This window comes from Harpia harpyja, chromosome 7 (assembly GCF_026419915.1).
Source record: "Harpia harpyja isolate bHarHar1 chromosome 7, bHarHar1 primary haplotype, whole genome shotgun sequence".
NCBI classification, from domain to species: Eukaryota; Metazoa; Chordata; class Aves; order Accipitriformes; family Accipitridae; genus Harpia; species Harpia harpyja.
The window spans coordinates 16,738,275-16,760,477 of NC_068946.1; positions in this window are offsets into that span (position 1 = coordinate 16,738,275).

The window sequence follows — 22,203 nt, forward strand, 5'->3', positions numbered from 1 at the left end:
CTGTAGCATCTAATTGAGAGCAGTGCAAAGAAGAGGGAATGTTGGTCTCAGCTCAAGGGATCCCCCTTTCCTGGTGCTGGAGATGTCCCAGGTGGGACTCATATTGCAGCCTTCCTAAGGCAGCGTGGGTCTGCCTACAGCATGAACAGCTTGGGTTAAAACCTACTCCTCTCTTGACTCATCAGCTTTATTTACATGGTTCCTCTGTCGACAAAATCTTCACTAGTCCTCCCCTTCCAGATTTTCAGCAGAGAAAAGAGAAATACAGACAAAACTTCTGCAGCCGAACTTCTCTAAATTAGTTTTCATGGAGAAAAAAAAAAAAAAAATCAGTAAAACAACTCCCATCACTACCTCCCCTTGCACTTCTCAGACCCCTCTTACAGGTTTTAAAGAAAAAGAGGCTGCACAACCTCAGATGTGTCCTTTGTCGTCAAGGCTGTTAGACCCCAGGCCCCCTCGTGTCCTGCCTTTGGCTACCATCTTCCCTCAGCAGCTCTGCCCTGCAACAGCGAGTCTGCCATGAGATGCTTTCAGGGTGGAGCAGGTAGGGCACAGCTCCCAGCCCCTGGAAAAACATCTCCGAAGGTTTGGCTTGCTAGTTTTCCAATAGATCCACACCCATTGCAAAGCAGCACTCGAGGGCAACTGAGTGCTCAGCCCGGGGAGGGAAGGGGAAAGGGGTGGCTGGGCTTAAACCTGAGCAGTTTGCTGGGCAAGAAGAGAAATCAAGCACCTGCACTGCAGCCTGATGAGCCTCTTAGAGAATCATCTGCGTGACTCTCATATGCAGCCATGCAGCTAGGGTATAGGCTTGAATTTCTGTTGGGCATTTGACATGAAAGTTATTTCTTTTGGACAGCTTGCTGTGGTCAGAAACAGCATTTACTGCCTTCACTACCAGGGCAGCTGCAGAGGGAAGATGGGCAGTCTAAGAGTGCCTCTGTCTTCAGAGGCCAGTTGAGCTGCTGGACACACGCTACAGCATGTCCAGGCAGGGGAAAAACCCCCAGCCAGATGAGAAGTGATACACTGAGCTGGAGTCACCTTGCCAGCCACATTAGGGTGGGTGAGAGGGAGAGCAGAGGTGAGCAGCCTGAGCAAGCAACTTTGCAGCCTGGGGAAGAAGCAGAGGGAGAAGTTACATACAGAAAGAAGAATGTGTGTTACCTTTCATTTAAAGTTAGAGACACAGGGAGGCATTTTTCTTACCCACAGATGATTCTGAGTTTAAAAAAGCCAGATGCAACCACTGGATTTAAGAAAATATAAAAATCTGAGCACAAGTGCAAGACCTCCTTTGATAAATAATGTGCCAAAGGGTGGTTCACCCCTAGCTCAGGCAGGGCCCCTTATCTGACCCTGTGCAAGTCTCTAATTGCCCTATGTTTCTCCCATCTGAAAAAAAAAGAAGGAAGCTTCCTTATCACCCAGAGGTGAGCAGACAAGAGGAACAAAATACAAATGAATGACAGTGAGGGATGGAGAAGAGGGCCAGATACTTGGGAAGAATAGTACAGCATCCATTTGCTCTCAATGGGATGAATGAGATAGCTCTGCTCTGAACAACCACAAAGCTTTAAACCCAAATATTTATGAGCCCTGCTTTGTTATTGCTTGTCTGTCCGTCCCCAACCCCCTCTTTTTTTTTTTTTGCTTCTGTTTCATCCCTTACCAAGATCAGGTCCAGTGTGCTAGGAACAGTATAGGTATACATTAGGCTATAGCTCCTGAATATTGCAGAGCTTAAAACAAGCAAAGAGGGGAGGAACACACACCAACGCACTACAGAAGGCCTCTGAGTTTTCCAACACCATGAAACTGGAAAGCATTCATCCAGGAAAATACCTGCCTCAGATACTGTATGGTTCTCAAGCCCGATGAACAGAAGTGAATGGCTAAGGGCTGTGTCAACGTAGCGAAGGAATTCACATCTATCTGTTGCTAACTGTAGAAATAGTGTTCAAATTCAGGTGTCCAGGCTTGGGAACTTGCATCCTCTAAAATTTTTTGTGTTTTAAAACATCTCTTGAAATTTTGCTGTCACTGCCAATTTTGTACATTAGCTGGGTAGCCATCCAGGCTCCTGTTATTCAGCACATTACCCTATCTCTAAGCCAGCCCAGTGCAGGCACTTTCTTTCTGTCCAAGGAAAACAGGACTCTCTGACCCTCATGGTTATTGCTGATTAGCCTGACAGCCTGCTCTCGGCTTACTTTCCCACAGAGGACTTGTGCTTCACCACTGCCTGACTTGTCGGGTGTTCGCAACTCGGGAGCAAGAAACTTGCCTTAAACCTAGAAACAGCCTCCTACGTTACATTGCAATTATTGTTCGGTCAACAAACTATCCCCCAGAAAAAAAAAATTCTAATAAGAAAACACAGCTTCCTAACCCTTTTTAGCTACATGGGATAAAGCAGCCCAAATCAATTTCCTTTATGGACATCTGTAAAATGTTTCATTTTTGAGGACAGGGTAAGTGGTTTTTTGCCATTATTTGAGTGGAGCTGGGGAGACTCCCCATCCCCAGCGAGACTTCCCAACCGCCGACTAACCATTTCCCTGCCATCTTCCAGCTGCTCAGGCTCTCAGCAGAGCTAGAAACAAAATTTAATGTGCATTCAAAGCACTCTATAGATAGTAGTTAAACTTCTCAGCATGTAGAGTAGAGGTATTCTTGTTCTGCTCTTGGCTGAAAGGATTTCCCCACAAAACACAGCTCCCGAATGAGTAAGGAGTGGTGTACCCAGTGCCGTTCCCTTGGGGACACCTGGCCGTGCAGCGTCACAGGGAATACCTCTGGCTACACTCTACTCTGCAGCAGATGATGGGGCAAAAACTTACCACGTTATCTCCTATATGCACCACTGATCCCCCTCATAATCTCAAGCATCCCCTTTTCCAACTGTTAAGTTCCAAAGAAAAAAAATATCCTTTCGTTCCTGTAAAAAGCATCAGCTCAAAAAATTGTGTTTAGTCATAATGTCCTAGTTTCTGGCAAAAAAAGCAAATGCTGATTTATTTTTTTTTATCCCTAGGTGAAAAGGGGAAAAGATTCCCTGTCCTAACTCAGGACTAACCCTGTCCAGACTCCTTTACTGTCCTTTGCAAAGGATTGAGTTAAGACAGGGAATCTTCTTTGCACAGCAAAGGACCAGCCCATCCAAAACATTCGCAGTAGTGATACACACACTACCCAACACCTCTACTTTCTACTAACACAAATACCTTGAGAGCTATAATGGTCATCTCTGTGTAATTTCAATAGCGTATGAAGAAAAATGATACAGAGGAAGAGAAGCGGGGAATGGTAATAGCGTGAAGTTTTAAGTGTGGATGCAAGTGCTTTATTAAATATTGTCCACCAAATGCTCTAACGCTGGAGGAACTTTGCCAAGCAGGAATTTGGCTCTGTGCGCTCCTTTGTCCATTTATCAGGTTTCTTTAAGCCTTATTCCAGCTCTTGTTTCAAGGTATTCTGTACGCATAAGTAGGTCTAAAATAGCAATGCCTCTATTAAGCATTTATGAAGTAAGGCCAATAAGGTTTCAAGAAATTCATACTCTGGTCCTAATCTACCAAAACACTTAAGCAGAATTTAACTTTTCAGTAAACAGGTAGTCCCTGCTGCTCTGTGCAATGGTTACACTTATGCCTGTGCTAAAGATTTTACTGGGTTGTTGCAAAGATACTCTGCAAGTCCCAATTTCATTTTCTGACAATCATGAACATAAAAATCATTACTTCTTCCTTGATCCATTGACTGTTATTTACATTAGCTGATTCATTCCTTTCTATAACTCTAAACCATAAAATCTCCTTGTTTGACTAGATAATGAGCTACCAGCAAGTGATGTATATTTAAAGCATCTTCAAAGAGCCTCAAAGTCAACAGAACCCAAAGCTACTCTATACAGTCTGCTTGCCTGTTTACGAAACTGCAAAGCAAGCCAGTGTTTTTATATGCCTATTCAAGATAAAACCCATGTTGAAAAAGACCAGTCTGATAGCTCGGGTATTTTGAACACTGTATACAATAACAGTGACAGATATCTTGATTAAAATGAAAAGACAGGTCAGAGTTGCCCCTGCTGGGACTGGCTGGCAGAGACTCTGCCCACACAGACAGACTGACACAAGCAGACCATGAGTAACTATAGCAAACCTGAGCCAAGGAAAAAGGAGGGATTAGAGAATGAATGGCTCAGCCATGAAAAGGCCTCCTATCTGTTAAAAGCAAAATAGTTGGGTTAGATGAAATCCAGCTATTTGGCTAGAAGAGCTGATCCAGGAAGACACAATTAGGGTAATTTAGCCCTGAGAACTGTCTTAGACCCACACATGGCCATGCTCAGTGGTGAGAAGGTACTGATGAGGTGTGTCCGCAGGCTTCCTTGGCTCCCCACTCGCCACTTCACTCACTAGCAAAGATGTCGCACATGAGTTGGAAGGAGCTTTTAGTCTTTCCACTCATCGGCTGCTCCTATTTGCCACTGGACTTAAGGATTGATGCTGAATATATGAAGTCATTAGTATCCTTTATAGGCCTTTCATGCCAAAGCCCTTGGATTCCCTCTCGTTTTTCCTCCCAGGCAATAAATAAGGCCACCACTGTTTGCTACAAGCCAGGCGTGATTCTCAAAGTGGTTTTCAACAGCAAATTTCAAGAAGTTGTAGAAATGCTTCATGGTCAAAAAGACCTTTCTGGAACAGGTGGATCAATCGCACACAGGCCAGTGGCTCTGAGCATAGTTGAAGGCCGGCATTTCTTATAATTAATAGTATATATTTAAGAATATAATCACCCCTCACTAACCCAGAGTTCTGAATCAGAGTGCAGTTTCACCTACTGAAACTCAAGCATCCAAGTTAGATGCACTGCAAAGAATACGGGCAGATTTACTGCCACAGAAGAGGAATTGCTCTGTGTCAGGAACTGTGCCAGAGTAGTTCCTAAATCCCATCTTCTTCTCATGACTTTGGCACCTAACTTTAAATTGCAAGCAATTCCTTCCAGTTGTGATTTCCAGCTCAAAAGCTTTCCTGGGAGCTTATCTTTTAAAGGCTGAAGGAGTAGTTGTATGGTCCCCCGCTTCATCTGACAGTTCAGTGCTTGGTGACAAATCGCAAAAGGGTTCAGCTCATTGCTGGAGGGACTTAAACCCGCAGATCCCGCTTTGCAGGAGACTGCCTTAGCAGCCAGGTTTTTTGTGAAGGTGCTGCTCTCATTCCCTTCATTTCCCAGCATACCATAGCCATTAGGCCAGGAGAAGTGAGCTGAGAATTAGCTCAACTCTGTTGCTTAATGTTTTGGGCAGCAACCTGGAAACAGAGGGTTTGGGCACTGGACTCTAAGCTTGCAAAGAATATGACACTTGTAAGGGGGACTGCTCCATCCCACCATCAACATTTCACAAGCTAGTAGCTAAAATAACCATTGGGGAACAAGGGGATGATGTGCCGAGTTTGACTCTCCTTGAGAAGACCTGAAGCTCAGCATAGCTCATCCTTTGAGTGTGCTATAGCCATAATTCTTGGGTAGAGGCAAATGTTACTGTTTCCCTGAGCTGTGCTAGGCATCCAGCCTGCCTCTGCCTGGTCTAAGAAGGTGCATTAGCTTGAACCCTGTGCATAAGACAAACCAGAGGATAGCTAATTTATGGATGAGCATTAAGAACTGAAATGTCTGGCTCTGTCCAGACCACAGGCATACCTAACTACAAGCAGGATTTTAGGTGGTTGGCAAAGTCAGCCCATGTTAGTCTCAGCAACTATGCCAGCTTAAACAGCTCCCACCTTTGCCTGTGGCCTATCAATCACCCCCCCGCTTTGACAGCCCAGTCGATCTCAGGGCTGCCCAGGACACAGCGTTAGTGAACAGATCATGTCAGACTTTTCTTCTAGGATTATTTTATACCCTGGAACAGTTCACCGATCAAATTTACCAAACAGGCACACCAGGCACTGGGCCAGAAACAAGCAGGTAAAGGGAGGGGACATAGGGAACACTTTAGGCTACTATTGCTACTGAGGAAAGGACCGGTGGATCTGCCTCTGGGATCAGGCAGCAGCTAACTGAGCATGTCGGGATCCCCTTCTGGATTCAGGTGCTTTCAGTCTCCTCTGGGGCAATTCTGTCATTTTGAACTACGGAATCATTGGCAGACAGACTCTTTAGGGTTGCTCAGTTAAGCTACTTGTAATTAACATTTAAACCTTCCCTGTGACAATGCGTCTGTGCCAGCCTTCTAGATGCACTTTTCCCTAAAATCCCGCTAATTTGCCAGTATCATGCTGTTGATGAGTTGCTCAAAACTGAACACATGTTGCTAAGGGCCATAAACACAGTGCCTGTTACCTCCTTGTCTTGGAAAACAGTGCTTCAAGGCACTGAGCCTACCATTTAATTAACAGTTATCAGTAGTGGGAATTGTATACATTGCAGAAGCAGCCAGTGTAGAAAGACCATCTGGGCAGATGTGTCACAAAAGGGGATCTCTCTTATCCCTGCAGCCTCTGTAGCACGGGGGTCTCTGGGTTAGATCTCTATTGCTGCTTTAACCAACACACTTGTAAATGCAAGGCTAATTCCAGGACACAAAATATTTGTGGCTTAGACGCAGCTCTAGGTAAGCCACAAATGTTTGTGTCCCAGAGCAAGCATTTCCAGGGTGTCCAGACAATCCAGGAGAATGAATTTGATTGAGCTGTCAGGCAGATGCACAGACTCCTGTCTAGACGTACAAAGCACATGTCAGGACAGGGCAGGTGGACAGGACACGTATGAGGAGAATGTGGGTGGCAGCAGGAGATAGTGAAGGGAGTGTGTTCAACAGCATAGCAGATGTCTCAGCTTTCCGTTTGCCTAACCAAGGCCAGACAGCCTTACAGGGAATTTATCTGGCAGACAGACCTCCTCTTTGGTCTTCCTTGAGGCCACATCCTGTCACAAGCCTGCGTGAGATTTGGTATTTGCTGTCATGCTTAAGAATGCATCAACAAAAAAATGGGCACGTAAAGAAAATTAGATTCTGGCAGAGAAGATGATTTGGGCATAAATGCAGCTTCTAAACATTTTCCCCCAAATTATAACTTGTTTCCTTGAAAGAAAACCTATGGACACTTAACTCAAAAACTGGAGCCTCAGCCCTTTGTTGGGGATTCATCTCGGTCTCTTTAGGAACTAAGGTGGAAAGAAGCTATAGACACAGGTGGCCAGGATGTGGCAGGTTGGTTGTTCAACTACCTGTAACTTGGAGCGGGTGTGGCACTGTTGGATTTCTCAAAGGATTTAACACCAGCTCATGTTATTCAAGGGACTTTCATCACAGAAAGAGAAACAAGATAGCAATTAGGCTGCAACGCAAGAGCACCTTTCACTCTTGCCCCAGATTTAAGTAGGACAAATAGTCCCAAGCCATGCTAAAAACTGAGGCTGGGCAGATCTCAAACCACTGCTGAGCAGGATTTGCCAGTCAAGATACAACTTAGCACAAAACTTTCCTGAATGAATCCAGCAAAGTATCAATACATCCAGCTGGACATCTGCCCAGACCACAGAGTTGTTTAAACAGCCTTGCTGGAGAAGTAAGCGCCCCAGAAGTCTCCAGTCTGCTTTAACAAACCTTTGCTAAAGCTGGAGTCTCCCAAAAGCTTTAATAAAAAAATATCTCTGCACCCAGTCATTAAAAAGAGGCAACACTGTGTCAGTGACCAAAGGAAACAGCAGGTCCCTTGCTAGTTAAAAAAGTAATTACATACCTTGTTTGTAAAAATGTTCCACTGCCAATGGAAACATAATTTTTAATATTTTTTTTAAGAGGCTGTTTTTTTAATAACCGCTCTATAAAGCAAGCTGGTAATAAATACCCATTAAAATCATATATAGAAATCAATATCAAAGAAAAAAAAAAGAAACACACTGGGTTTAACTTGGTAAACTTTCTCTTTGTGTCCCAAACCCCACAGAGCTACCTCACTGTACTGCACTTTTTGCAATCCTTTCAGCAATTCCCCCATCTCCACTAAAACCCAGTTGCGGACATAAACTGGACAGGCAAAGCTCTCCGATGATATCAAACCATGTGGCTTTTTACCAGATTATCCGGACCTTCCAGCCTCTGTCGCCTTTTCCTCATTTTTCCCAGCCCCCTTCTTTCTCAATTTCATCTGAAAGGCACCTAACATGAAGCAGTCCTTATACACAAACTCCGGAGAAAACAGGTACCATCCATCACAGCACTTTGGGCAGAATACACTACAACAGAACTGCAAAGAAGAAAAATCTCTAAAAAAAAAAAAAAAAGTATATTTTTGCACTCACATATCAAGCAAATCTCTAAGCATGAGCAATAAAATACAGCCTGCACCCAAGAACTCTTTTTTTTTTTTTTTTAAATAAAGATGATCAAGTCCAGACAGAAATGAAGAAAATTCCACCTTGCCACATGAGCAGTGCTCTCCCAAGACAGCTTGGTGCCTACATCCCTTGGGACACTAGTTCAAACTGGAGATATGAGGAAGCCAAAGGGACAAGCTGGTTAAATTATATAAACCTATTTTGCTGGTATAAAAATAAACAGAATTTTAAATTATTTTTGTTCTGAAAGCACTTAAAGCAGACATTTTTTCAAACCTTCCCAAGGTTTTTAAGAAGGTTCCCCAAGGTTTAAATGCAAATATCAGAAGTATATTCTGACTACCAGAAGACAAAAATGTTTTGATAAACAATTTTGCTGGAAGTTTTAAAAAAATGTTGTCATAAAAAATACTTTCACAGAGGTACCTTTTTGTGGAAAATTTTGTTTTAAAAAGCCCATTGATTCTCACACAATTTTTTTGGACTGCTGCTTACAGGATGAAAGCTGCTCTTATTTATTTCTAAACAGGAATTGGTAGGCAGAAGTTTTGGACCTCATGCAGGTGTGCACACGTAAGCGTAACCTCATCCTTGCCTTCAGCTCCACACAGCCTTGTCTGCTGCATCTCGATGCCGGTTAGATTTTTAACAGGGAAGAGGATTACATTGATGGAGTTGTAAGTACAAGGTCAGTACCACGTTAACACAGCACAGCAGCCCCTAGCAGAGGAGGAGCTGCATTCGCTGATGAATCAGTTTAGACGTATCTTGAGTTTCATACTGTAAAATGCAACCTGTTAGGTGGGATGCTACAGCAGTCATCAAAATAGCAGGGCAATGGTCCTGTATTTCCACAGATGCAGAGAGAAGGGTGCAGAACTCATGGCAGGGGCTGGAGTGCCCTCTCCATGCACCTGGGGCTCCAGGAGGAGTCACATCTCCTTTGAAGTATGATTACAGCTGTGCAAATAATTACATTTTGGTTCCCTAGGTGAACCTGAAAACACAGTATTTTGTTTCAGACCCATCCAAAATGATTTAAAAGTTTTGAGTACACCAAAAAATAGAATTCATCTGCCCCTGACCTGGAATCAAACAAAACATTACATTCAGCCCAGAAGGAAAAAGATAAAATATTATTTTAAGTGTGTGTTTTTAGTCAGTGACACTACCCTCAGCACGCTACAAAAATATATGTGACAGAAGTGAAGCAGCTTCATTTGAAGGGCTCACAGATCAGCACAGCAAATACATAGCATCTTTCAGAAGGATTGACACAGGGCCACGTCACAGCACAGAGAAGACAGGGAGGAGGTATAACAAAATGGCTGTAGGTCTCATTCCTACCTTGCCCAGGTGCCACCCGGATGCTTTACTGCACCCTCCCTTTCCCCATGCCCCTTTCTGTAGCAGCCCCAGCCACTGACAATTAGAGGACAAGACTACTTGAGGCACCCATCTGAGAAGCCCTGAGCCAGCTTGGTATAGACACATTTCCTAACCCAAACACTTGAGCTCACACATTGCTGGTGTGCTCATCAGCTCTGCAGCTCGAGCCTCTCAGGGTAGACCCCATTCCAGCCTAATTCAGCCATGACCTGTATTCAGTAAATGGGTTCCACATTTACACATAGGATCAGGCACATGAAAAACATATGGTCCTTGAAGAAGTCACTCCTGCTGGTATTGGAGTACATATCCCCTTTTGGAGAAGGGCATGGGCAAATACATGGGCAAAGTGATCTCCTTCCAGAAATGCAACGTGGTTATGCATTAACATGAAGGTGTGAAAACCTCTCAAACTCACTTTATTCCCACCTGTAAGATCCAGAGCTACCTCCACATTTCCACTATAAGAGGAAAGGATCTGGACCAGCCAGACACATGCCAATGCCCCCATCCCAGCTGAGGGCACAGGAAAATTGCAGCTTGGTCATGCACTGGGAGGATTCAGCATATGTAGAAGCTGGGCCAGGGCAAAGGACGATCCTGGCTGCGTGTAAGCTTGCGTTCCCTTGGGAGGCCAAGAACTGCTGATTTCAGGGGCTCCTGCCCTCCTTTCCTACAACATAAGAGCTGGGATGAGGGGTGTGGAGGAACATGCCTATCACCTTCCCCTCATCTGGGATTGCTCTTGTGCTACTAAAACCGCTCCATCCACATGGTGACTCCCTCACACTGCAGGCAATAGCTGTGAAGTTGGTTCTTGCCTGGTGTTGCCATGTGGTTCCTCCTTTCCTTCACAGGAAGGATTTGCAAAAGAGACTACATCAAGCTCCTGAAATTTGTCAGGAGGGAAAGACGCACATAAGCCATGTGAATGCTAAACAGCAAAATATTAGACCCTAGCAGGCCAAATTCAGCAAGTCTGACATTACTATGCAAAGGGGAGTACTGAGAGCAACCATAAAGTGTTTCCAAACATGTTTGGAAAACAAAGTTTGCTACTTATGTCTTTACTACCAGTATCATCTTAACATAATCTGGAAAATTATTTTGGTTTATTAAAATCAACTTTCTAAGAAGTTGGCATTTATCCGCTCCCATAAAGGTAGAAGCAGTCATCAACAGCATTGCCATCACTTGCTCTACAGCCACACATGAAATGCCAGCTAGGACTCACACAGAACAGAGCAGCCAGTGCCCTGAAAGGCCTCAGCGCTTTGAGCTCAGTTTGGAAAAGCCACTCCATGCCAGAAGAGCCCAACAGAAGTCAGTGGGAGTCCATATGACTGAGATTTTGTGGCCAGATCTGGGCTTCATGCATAGACGGAGTGGATGAAAGATGACACAAATAACAGAGGCACTTGTGTTTACATTGCCTGACACAGCAAATGCCAGTTCTCATCCTCCAGGTACTGCTATCCTGGCCTGACTGTGGCAGTGCAGCTCCTGCTATTATCATGAATATAAGTCTGCACATAAGTCTCCTTAGAATAGTTTGTATATAAAGTGAAACTGGCATACTTTGGCATATAAAACTGTATTTAATGAAGGACTGTTTTAAAAATGCTTGGTAGTTGCCAAGAATATTTCACCAAATCAGAACAGGCACTCGGCCAGGCTCTTGCTGTTCCAGATGCATTAACATTAGGCTCCTATTCTGAGAGGCTGGATGACTCAACTGCAAAAACGCACTCCAGCCCCAGGCTCAGGGCAGAGGGTGGAGGAAACAGGCTGGTCCACACGAAGACACAGACAGAGTCAGTGGGAGCTTGTACATCGCCTTTAGTGGCCTTGGATCTGGACCTGGGTGCGTTTATGTTCCCAGCACACATTTCTCTTCCCTACCAATATCCCAGCACTGCATAAGCAGCCTGGGACATCTTCCCCAAATCTTCCTCTGCCATCTCCTCAGATTTTAGTTTGGTGATCAGAAGTCAAACCTCTCCTGTATTTTTTCCAGGTTCATTTTCTATGCTTCATAGCACAGACTAACCACAAAAATCACATCCAATGTTCTTCAGTCCCTGCAGACTCAAGTCCAACAGTGAGAATGAGGCAGTTTAATTACTTGTCTTTTATTTAAGTCAAAGCTGCAATATTATATTGGGAAGCACTTTTCCTCTATTAATTGTTAAATCAGATTTATAACAGGCTTCAGCTAATTGATATTTACCTACATTGCATATACAACAGAATGAAAAAATGACATCATAAATGTCCATAATAAAAGTCTTAGGGGCAAAACTGTTTGGAAATTTGTGATTTAAGGTCTAGATTTGCCATCCAACTCCTGACTGCAGTTGAGGATTGAACAGAAATGGTCTCATATTCAACAGCTTTAACAAGATATAAGAAAAGGGCCCGAGGCAAAGATGATGGATTGAAGTAGTAGAAGGCACAAGATGGAAGACCAGTCACAGCAGAAAGGGGTCCTCTGTGTTTGAAGATTGCTTGCACCCAACCTAATTCAAACTGGAATAGATTCACTGTCCTAAGCTACCAGATTGAGGATAAACAACAATGAAGACACAATATGAATTGAATGGGTCAGGTCCTCAGTTAATGCATGTAAGTCCATTCCTGGTCTGACACAATTGTGTAGCAGTAAATTATTTTAGACAACAGTTCAGCCATTCTTTTGGCTGGAGTTATCCTGGTTTACAATGCCAGCAGACCCTTGGCCAGCAGCCACTCTGAGGCTGAATCCTGCACTGCTGAAGGGGTGCAAGACTCCTTTGCATTCAGTAGGTTTCCAGCCTTATAGCCCATCTATTACAGATTGATCGTGCCATAATAGTGATATGCTACTGGAGCATACTTCACTCCTTGTACTGATACTCCAGTCAAAGTTTCACTGCAATGCACCTACCCCCAAAAAGTAAGTATGCCTGTGCTTCTTGGAAGCCTAAAGTTAAACTTAATAGCATAACAAAAACAACTGAGAGATTATTCAGTGTATCATCCATGGCATGTATTAATATTAGATCACCCAAGCTCATTGGCTGCTTTTCTTTTCTGAGTAGCCATCAGCAGAGATTTATTTCCTTCCAAATGATGATTTCTCCCTTTTTGAGTCAGAAGGGACCTATGTGGAAAAAGTAATCTTTTGGAAAAATACAGTAAAAGAAAAAAATCTATCCTTAAATTGCTCCTTTTCAACACAGCCTGAATTACAGTAGCTTTTAACGGAGTAGCAGAATAGCTCAACATACAAGGCTTCCTTTCTGTTGCAGAAGAGGCTAAGACAGAAAGTTAAAACTTAATGTTTACATCCTTTTCTAGACAGATGGTTGTTTTTCTTCTCTAACCAAATATGTATATTTGGCCTGCCTCCAGTGCCCCGGTGGTGGTGCTGTCATACTTTACCCTGTTTCCTGAAAAAAAAAAAAAAACAACAAACAAACCAAAAACAAACCCCCAAAACCCAACCCATGCTTTTCCTAACATACCAAGCTAGACCTGTATTTTCCAAGTCTACCACTCGAGCAGTCACTGCTTACCCTTTCAAAATCCTGGAAATGCAAATGACAGCATCTGAGCAGTCATTACTAGCACTGTTGCATCTTTTCATGGCTTAAATCTCTTCAGCAGTGAAACTGCTGCAGATTAATCTTCTGCAGCTCCTTCTGCTAAACAGGGTGAAAGGTATAAACTGCCCATTTACAGCTTTCTCCATAAATCTTGTTTCTCTCAGGGCTCAGAACCTTGCTAATGAACTCAAGCAAAGGGCTTTCCATTGACATCAGCAAGAGCTGGATCAGGCCTGAAACAGGTATAAACATAAGCTTTCTTTGCCTCTAACAAAACTTGTGAACTTCCGTGCTTGGAATTTTTCACTTTTCAATCCAAACTCGTCAGACTCTCACTCTCTTTCTGGAAGCTTTCAAAAACATGCCAGGGAGAACCTTTCTTGGACTTGCAATCATGTAACTTATATTTACATCCAGCCACTAAAGAAGTGAAGGCAATAAATAAACAAATTTGCAAATTCTACCTTTCTTCAGCATGTCATTCATTTTTAAGTGGCTCAGACAGCAGAAAGCTATAATCACAATTATGCTGTACTTTCCTGAACTGAGAGATTGCAGTTCTGGTTTTTGTTAGGTTGACTAAGCCATTTGCAAGGAATTTCACCTTAAGTCAGAAAATGTGCCAGCACATGTCTGGGTTCACATTCAGTGAAAGCACCCTGTCCATGTCATGTATTTTCTTGGGCCCTGTGAGCATGTCCTCCTCCCTAAAAAGGAGCCTTTCCAAAGACTTCATGGATTTTGAGTTAGGTATAAAATACTACCATTAACAATGGAACACCTCTTTTCCTTCATGTCAGAGAAACAGTTATTTGGCCTATGCCATCTGCAGTTCTCCAGTTGAGGTTCATCACTGCCTTCCTGACAGCTTCCTTCTAAACTAGTGGCAATTACATGAACATAATTAAGACATCATAATCCTCTAATGTTTAATTAACACCTCTCAAAGTAACAGTTCCACCACAGATCCTAAATCAAGGGAAACTTCATTTCAAGCACCCAAGTGAGTTTGGGCTGGTCTCCAAAAAGCTGATCCATGCACAGTATTATCTATTTCCATTAGGCAAGAATAAACTGAAGTTATGGTTAATGCAACATTTTCCTAGGGAATTCCCTATGTCCTTTCCCCACCACCACAAAGGATGAATCATTTGTAAAGTACAGGCACAGGAAGCTTTTTTGAAGATGAATGGAAGGGTCATATATACACTGCACAGATAAAATTAATCAGAGATATTTACTTTTCGCAGGCAGCCAATTTCACCTTACTGTAACATAAAAGCCTGGCAAACTTCATGTGAAGAGTGGACATGTCTGTTAAGGTAAATATTGGTAGAACATGATCCTAAATTTAGTATTTACATGAAGTGGAGCTATTTCAAAGAGTGATTTTTCTCCATTTGAAATTATTAATAAATCCCACAAGTTCAAAAATCAGAACTCCCAATATTGAAATTGGGATTCTCACCTTCATTGATACAGTAATCATGCAAGTGTAAGCAAGCAGAAGGATAAAAGGGGAGATATACCACTGGATCCATTGATTAGATATGAGAAGAAAATGGTACACCAGTTCAGACTAAGACTGGACACTGGATTCCCAGAGAAATAAAAAACAGTTCATATTTTTAGTGAGGACCAGAGAAGACACCAAAGAGCATTCTCGGCTTCCCACTGACAAAAGCACTAAAAGGAAACCCAAAACCTTTGGTTTGGGCTGCTGTTTCTCTAGACCTAAAGGGCAGAAGCTGAGCATTCAACAGGCAGTTGAAGGAAGTTGTCAGACTGGAACCCACACTGAAAGGTAACTTTCAGGAACAGGAATGCAGAGTGGAAACAAAGATATGGAAAAACATACACTTGTAAGGGCAGCAGAACACCAGAAGGTAATGCCTAAGCTAGCAGGAGAGTACCACAGTCAACAAGTGTTACAACTCCCTTTACAGAGCCATCATCCCTCCTTTCCCTTTTCTTTATAGCCCAGGAAAGGGAGGAAAAAGCAGCAAAACTGGGAAGCCATCTGCAGGGATTAAGTCCAGCCACTCTGGATTCAAGAACACAGCTCTTCTGGTGGAAGCACGCGTCGTGTTCAGCTTTTGATGGGTATAGGGTCATGAACCCAGAAGGCAACAGGCAACAAGAGGCCACAGACTCACAGTTGGCTGTACAGGCAAGTTGTCTACAGGTTTTTATATTAACCACACTGAGGGCTGCTACAAAGAAAGCAAGCTAGAACAAGATTTCAGATGCTTCCATTAAATCTTAAAGCATGAGAACTCTGAAGAATGAGCAGATCATATCCTTTATGCTCTCCATGGGAAGGACACAGCATGGAGTTGCATGAACCCAAAGATAATGAAGTTGTGTTATTACGTGGTGCCTCTGCAATGGGAATGTAAAGACAGTCTTTCGGTTTCTCACTGTACATCAGCACAATGTCAGCTCATTTTCATGCATTTAGGCAGCTATCCCCATGTTGCTTGGTAGTTTCATGAAGACACTGTCAAACTATCTGTAAAACAGCAGAAGCTCCAAGTCCTTTTGGATCAGTGAGCCATGGTTTCATGCTGTGTCTCAGGAACCTCTGTATACCTTTACCATTAAGCTTTAAATAGAAAATGCCAGAAAGTTGACATAGTTCCATGGAGGTGAAGCTAAAAACTTTTCCCATCAACCAGATATTGTCATTTTCCCCTCATCAAGACCTCTGGGGCCAACCCTTCCCCAGTTTTCATAACAGCAGGGGTCTGGATTCACAGTTAATAATTCCCATTGATCCCTGAAGCAGATTACAGAACTTGGGATATGTAGGATCTTAGTGCACATATTTAAGTTAAAAGACTGTTAACTTACAAGCAGCAGCTGAGTCAAACAACTTTAGGCATCTACTAGATAGGGACATAGTGTGCACTAATAGACACACACACTCTGTTAATCAGAACATCCCAAATGATATGTTGCCTTGAAGATTAAGAGGGACTCAAGACCTCTTTTTAATCTATTGATTCACAGACCTACAGAAACATTGTGTCCCCACTTCCATAAGAGACATATCTTGAAAGTGTTTCACATCAGGATATCTTGATAGGCAGGAGGGAATATTTTTGGGCAGGAATCATAATTCTTTCCTGACTGTTAACATCTGTTTGCTAAAGCCTACAGAACTTCCCTGGAGTTTTGAGGTTTAAAAACATTGCTTGAAGATGACATACTAAATATTACGAAAATGTGCTTCACGATCCACACCCAAAACCCCCCAAAGAACATTTCATATTTTCAGACTTTGGTCAACAAAACTTTTGGACTGTTTTTAGTTCCTTAAATGATGGGTGTTCAATTAAAAATGAGCCCATGTACCAGAATTGAGAGGGAACTAGACAGCCATAAACCCGCAAGACCAACTTTGAACTAGACTATCATGGGAATATAGTGGTTATATCCAACAACATCATCTTATTGGGAACTGGGATCATTTGCAAACACATTCATTGAGCCACCATGAATAGGTAAACAAATGGTAGACAGATACTTCCCATCTCAGACACCCTTGAAAGGTCTGCAATGGTGCAGTATACTCCAGTAAACTGTCACCATTCAGAAGGGTGCCTAATTCATCTTTCAGCATACCTGTGATTTGATAGCACATTCTGCAGCCATCACTCTTCCTAGGGTGATATTCATTGACACTGCTCTCCCACAGTCTTTTTCTGCACTAAATTTGCTAAGATTTTTCTCATTCTTTCATTTCCCCAAAAATCAATCTTGTCCACATTTGTGATTTATGAAGCTTCTCCCCTGCCATCACTCATTTGTTTTGTGCCACTGAGTGAATTGCTCAGATAGATGGACCAGCCATTTTTAAGTTCCCAAGTAGAAACTCACATGTCTAAAATCCAGGAATGGGCAAAGCCTTGTGAAAAAAAAGGGGCCTTTACCAGTGCAAGTAGCTAGAGAAAGGTACCCCTTTCTGCTGACAAAACAGAGCATAAAAGAACTAGGCATACAGGTCTAAATATAGGTGAGCTCTTTTTTGGAAAGATCCATAAGGATACAGATTTTTCCTTAAAATACATGGGAGTAAAATGCCCAAGCATCTTTTTAAACATCTAGCCCTTATTGCCTTTTAAACAAAGGGAAGCCCAGAATACTAGCTCCTCAAAGGAAAGAGGGTAGAAATCTAAATGGTAGCTCAGGGGATATGATGTCTCTTTGGTTAGTTCTGCAATACTGCAGCCAGCCTTTCAACTTCAGCCTATTGAATCAGGAAGTTTTTACCTGTCTTGGAGGACTTGCATACCATGGATTAGACTACAGGGCCATCCAAGCCCAGTAACCATCCAACCCTTCAACTGCTGCAGCCAACTATATAAGGAAGCATGTGAGGACAGGCATTTAGCAACACCTCCCATTATTCTCTCAGTTTTTGGCGGTGTGCAGCTCAGACTTCTTGAGCCAGGGTCCGCATGCTTAAACAGACCTTTGTGTTTAATAATCCCAAATAAATCTTCTTTCCAGTAATTTCTCTAAAGACTTTTTGGATTTCAGCAGTTGCTTGGCAACTTTTGGCAATGACTTCCACACCAGATTCATATGTTTTGTGACAAAGTACCTCTTCTCATTCATTTTGAGGAATCTAGCTAGTAGTTTAATTTGATGCCTCTGATTTTTAAACTATGAGTGACTAAGCCTTCCCCACTGACCTTTTCCCTGCAGGTCATGAAGCTAAAGACAGTTCTTTCTTGTTCATCTCTTCCATACTGAAACAAATAACACTTTCAGTCACTTCTTGTACAAAAGCCATTCCACACCCTTCATCTATTTTTGTCCTTCTCTGTATACTTTCTTCTTTTATTTTTGAGGACCAAATACCATATGCAGTTCTTAAGGGAAGGATATGCCAAGGATCTATACATTGCCACAAGTTTGGTTTATTCATTTTCCTGTCCTGGTAGTTCTTAGCATCATTTGATCTTTCTTACCCCAGCTGAGTTGCTATTTTCATGTAATCACCTGTTACAGCTTTTAAGATGTTGGGTTTCAAAACATTCCTATTCACTAGAAGTTAGAGTTGCATCTGCATGATGAAATGCCAGCCTGGTCAGAGAGGGGATACAGCCATATTAACCAAGGCAATATGGTACTCTAAAGTGACAGTCCCTCTTTGAGCTCAGGAACTAGCAGAGCATCTCAGCACTGCTGTGAGGCAAACCTAACTTGTCACCTCAAGACCTGGATGTGAACATAGTTCTTGCAATCTGACACTGTCCACCAGCAAAGGACAGAGCAAGACTTCATCCTTTAAGCAGGCAATGGGCAAACATCAGCTTGGCCATAATGTGTGTTTATATATGTATAAATATATATGTTTATATAGGTATACATATAGAGAGATTTTTAATAAAGTCAGTTTGAACTTTATTTTTAGGCCAGCAGAAAGCCACAGATGAGGAGGCCTGCTCTTTGGCAGAGATCCAACTGTGCACATTTTCAGCATCTGGAATGCTAATGAGTCCAGCTCTATTAAAATGAGCTCCTTACCACTTTGCTTGTGCCAGCTCCCTAAAACAGCAGCCAAACAGCACTTAGCATAACACTCCTCATAAAAGATGAAAGGACAGCTCAAATACCTGTTAAAGCTTCTCTCCAAGGTCACTTTCAGGATCTGACTTGCTTTCAGGATCAGACACACTTGAAGCTAGAGTATCCAAAACCATCAGTAGGGAGTTACTAAAATTTGTAGCCAGTGAAGAGAGATCAGAACCAGACCATTAATGAAGTCAGCTCACACTCTGGTACGGTAGAACACCATCTCTAATACTCTGCTGTGTTTCTCATATAATGATGTCTCAGTGAGCTTCATAGTAGACTTAAGAAGTACAGACTACCTAGAAAGAGCATCCAGTTAAGTACTGGACCAAGATTGTCATTTAGCTCTCAACTCTGCTGTAGGTATGCCCTTTCAGCATTGATCTCTGCAGGTATTTTGCACCCCTTGTTCTCTTTCAATTTAAGAGTTGGAGACTCTCCAAATTTGGAACTTAGATTTACCTGGGGTTTCCCTTCTGCTAAAAGGACCTAATTTCTCCTGTTCTCAACCTTACCTGTTTAAAGCAAGAGCATTTGAAGTGGGAAGTGTACTCAGGTGTCCGTCCCTAACTCAGACTTCAGTATTGGCTGGGTTGCAAGAGGTAAATCACTGTCTAATATGTTCAGAAGTTAATTAATACAGCAATAGGGAGCACTAAGTTAATACCATGTTTCAATATTGATTATCTGTGCTAGTTTATGAGTAAATAGCCATGACCATTCTCTTACTCCTTTTTTTGAAAGCTCTGAAACTCACCCTATTAAGTGCAACATTAGGAGATACATTTCTTATTGCCATATTATTTTTCCTAAAAATATTCATTTGGTAAATGCTATCATAAGCCATCATACTTCTTTATTCACCTGTAAAGTCCGAGCACAAAGCCTGGGTATTTTCAGTCTGTTTGGATTATTTACATTTTGCCCAGCAGTTTAATAGGTATTACAAGAAGTTAAAAATGGAACGAAAGCTGAACAGTTTGTCAACAGTTTGACCTGTTCTGGAATATGAAATTTCAAGGAAAAATTCCTACCATTTTGACTAGATTAATTCAAGGGCAAGGGAAAACAGAAATCCCGTAAAAGTTAACTCCCTTTCTCCAACAAAATTCAAAGTGTTGACAATGTCAAATCTATCTATTTCTTGTGTTCTTTTCCCTTGAATCTATTGGAGTCTATCAAAACACATTGGACTGGTTCAAATCAGGGTCCTCAGCTCTGATACCCCATGTATAAGTGATTGGGCCAACAACAAATGGCCCCTTTTAAAGATTGCTCAGCACACAGCCAGCTCTGTGGTTCCTCATCCCCTCTTCTCCCCATCAATAATGAAAAATCACTTTGCAACCAGAGCAACAGATGGAAGGGGAAAAATAAATCCTTTGCCTTGCCTGGGCATGCACTCAGTAAGTGGACATCTTCACCATCATCATACAATGTAAAGCCTGGGGCCCAGGTTACACAGGTCACCTTCTGCCTTTGTAGTTTTAAACAAGCTATGCTATCCCCAAGACATAAAAGTCTTCCAGGTACAAATTAATCTACTTTCCTTTCTTTGTATATCTGATACCTTTGACAACCTTGCTTTTGTTCAGGTTTATGTTAAGACTCATATGATGCAATGTTTCTTGTTTATAGGGAAATGAACCAAGATCTTCCCCAAACATGCCAGCCTAGAATATGCTGAGTGCATTCGCTGTAATCAAACTCTGAAAAGGACACAGGGGGAGGTTCCCTCTCTTGTATACTCCTGCAGAAAAAAGCATGTTTCTTCCATTAAGCTACAGCAAAAGGTAAGGCCATTTTACTAACACTTTCCCAAACTCCATTTCCAATCATATTGACAGTAATTCATGAAACCTCACCCCAGCACCAAGACAGCCATCGAACATGATAAGTATTAACTTTTAAGATGAAATCTAAAAACTAGCTCTGTCTAGACAGGAAAGGATGAGTAATCAACTCTCCAATCAATCCAGCTGCACAGGTTTGTAAGGATATTTGTTTTAGCCAGCATTTCACTTCTTACTGACAAGTTCTACCTTATGCTGATACTCCTATTATGCTTTGGCTTAATTTTCTAACCCCAGGCTTATGAGGCCTCTAATGAGAGGGGTCCCTTTGCTTCCAACTGGCAATGCCTTCCAGCTTTGCACAGCTTCTGTTTCTCCTGGACTAGAGAGCAGAGAAAACTTTTTTATACATAGTTAACTCTAATCTGGTGAGTTACCTAAACATATGCCTAACACACAAGTAATCTCAGTGAAGTCAATAGGGCAGTCCCATGCATAAACCTAAGTACATATTTAAATATTTTAACTGCAAGTCTAAGATATAACTATGAAGGACACTTAAAAAAAGTAGTGATATTTAACTGCCATCTATAAGTGAAAAGATCAGTGGCAGGGAGCTGTGTTGGTAGCAGAAGTCACTAGTGAGTTCACAGGGTTAGTAAATTGATGAGGCTGGTCTAAAGTGGCAAATTCAGCTGTTTTGAATAAATGGTCATCAAAGGTCCCAGCCTGCTGACTGAATGGCAAAGTGTTGTCAGCTGACACCAGCTCATTACAAGGTCTTCCCAATTAAAAAAAAAAATGCATTGAATTTTGTTGAACACTATTTAGTGTCTTCACTCTGTTATAACATAAAAGCCATACTCTACATAGACCAGGAAAAAAAGTGACTTTTGTCAGAGGTAGCCACATTATATCAGGATTGTACAACACAGCTGTTCTGTTCCTTCCCCACTAGTTCAAATTGTTTTGGGCTTTCAGTGTAACTACTACAACCATTAAAATATAACAGAGAAACAGACTGAGCAAATGCAGGGAGCCAAGTGAATATAAAAGATGCAATGGCCCTTACTTTGTAATGAACTGAGAATTTTAGATAGTTACTGAATGCCTCAGACTACGTTTACTGCTGCAATCAGGAACCCTTTCCAGTGAGAATCCAATGGGAGCAGATTCTGCACATAGGATTCCACATCCGAGATCAGCCACTTCACCCAGCATCATTAGCTGCTGCTCTTTTTGAACATGGTGTGGTTTGATTTTTCAAAACTCAGCAAAAAGTAATAATACTCTCTGGAGGAGAGGGGAACCTCAGCCTTCAAGATGCTTAAACAAACTCAGGATATTCTCCTAGTCATGAGATTTTGATCCTTCCTTTGCTTTCCAATATAACGGAACATCAGTCAGCAAAGGTTTTCAGAGGCTGTTCAAGCCTCTAGGTGGCTTCAGGAATTTTAAGAGAGCTTAGCACTAACTACTGCTCTCGA